Consider the following 2,182-nt stretch of genomic DNA (forward strand, 5'->3'; position numbering starts at 1 on the left):
CAAGTGAAGAAAGCGATATCATTTTTATGATATATCCTTCCAAAGGTGCTTAAATTTACTCGTGAGAGAAAATTAGACAAATCCAAATTGAGAGATATTCCGTAAAATAACAGGCCCATATGCATCCAAAGTCAAATTTATGAAATTCAAAGAAAGAGAGACTTTCCTAAACTTACAGAGGCTGAAGAAACATGGCAGTTAAATACAGAACATTATTCTAAACTGGATCTTTCTGCTATAAAGGACATAATTGGAACAACTGGTGAAACTTGAGTGAGATTGAGGATGAGATGACAGTAATACATCAGTGCTAATTTCCTGATGTTGATGGCTATATTGTGGTTCTGTGGTAGCATGTCTTGGTTGGTAGTTTAATGAGGCATTCTGGAGTCGTAAAGCATCGCACTGGCAACTTGCCTTCAAATGGATTGGGAGAGGGTCAAAAAGTCTTTGTACTATTCTTCCAATTTCCTGTAATTGCATGATTGTTTCCAAAAAAAATTTAAGCCTAATGAATTGTTATAAATATTTGGTACATGTTAATGAGAGTACAAAGTACATAAACTTTAATTCCCATAAAATAAAACAAATACGTATAACCTGCAAGTCTCCAAACCTTTAATGATATTCTAAATGCTGTCCTGAGCTTAGATTAAAACAAATTGATTAAAACAAATAAAAATGGATTAATTTATTATGTGATGTAAATAATAAAGAGAATGGAGAGGAATTGAACACATTAAATTTGACTTAGTTCTTATCAATCCCCCAAGCCATACCTAAGGAGAAGTTGGGGAAGTCAATTTACAGTTCCATTTAGCTTCATAGCTTTGCAAAATGAGATCTGGTAGAGCCCTGTTTTGACCTCTCTGGGTCATTTTCACACAGATTTGACTATGAAACAAACCAGTCTCACATCAAATCGAAAGGAAGAAGAGAATTTTATGGCTGAGGAAAATACAACTCCCTTTATTTGTACAAGATTTAAGCATGTGCCTAATTTTTAAAAATTTAATTCAATAATAAAATTTCACTGGTAGCATTTGCCTCATTATGCCAGTGATTGATGACTGGTAAAAATAAAGTTGCAGGTTGTCATTTCAGCCTGCCAAGTGTGAGAGGGATGTTCCAGAATGGTGTTCCCTCTCCTAAATACTCTTAAATATACTAATGTCATTTCAGCCCACATGTGATTACTATTCACCATTTTTTCCAATTATTTTTTCTTAAGCAATTACACTTAACCGGTACAGGTCCTTCGGTCATAGGAAGCATGTCATGCAATGAAAAGAGGACTGAACAAGAGTCAAGAGCTAGGTCTGCCACAATCTAACCATGACTTTGGGTAAATCACTTAACCTCAGTATGTCTCAGTTTCTACTCCTATAAAATTAGAGTATAAAGCAATCTGATGTTACTCTGAACTTGTCTTCTGTTTTCCTCGTTTGCATTCAAGATACTGTCTTCATTAAATTGCAAATGACTTTTTCATTTTCTCATAGTGCCTAGTATAGTTCTTTGTTTGTTTTTTGTTTTATGGGTTTGTGGTTTGTGGTTTTTGGCTTATCATGAGGGCTCATACATGTCAACAAACTGTCAGTATCTTGTCTTAAAATTGTAGAAACTTTTTACAGAACAGTGCAGAAATTATCCCCTCTAAGAAAAGATGTTATTTCACTGTTTCAGTTTATAGTTCCAATTTTGCACCTGCTAAGAAAATGTATTCTTTATTAGGAGTGATGAAAGCCTGATGAAATTCAACCATCTCTGTATTTGTCTTCTGATACACACACCTGAGGACCAACCCAGTAACATAAATCATGTTAGAAATTCAAGCTATTAATAGGATACCAATGAATCAGGAAACATGATAGAAATATATGTATTGTAGAAGCAATGAATGGAATCCATAAATGTAGAATTTCTATAAAACATATCTTTGTTATTTCAATATACACCTAAATTATCTTGCTTAAGGCTTTTTTAGAAATAAAAATTTTCTTAGAAATGAACAATTTAAGTATTCACTTAAATGTTAAGTATTCATAGTTATAACAGGAGCTATGAATCCTGTTATAACTATTTGAATTTTTAATGTTTTTTAATGTATATAATTTATGCTTTTTGTTTCATTCTCAAATTATTTGCAGAATATAAGCTTTTGACAATGCTGTAAAATGAA

This window comes from Pteropus vampyrus, unplaced genomic scaffold, assembly GCF_000151845.1.
Source record: "Pteropus vampyrus isolate Shadow unplaced genomic scaffold, Pvam_2.0 Scaffold38, whole genome shotgun sequence".
Taxonomy (NCBI): domain Eukaryota; kingdom Metazoa; phylum Chordata; class Mammalia; order Chiroptera; family Pteropodidae; genus Pteropus; species Pteropus vampyrus.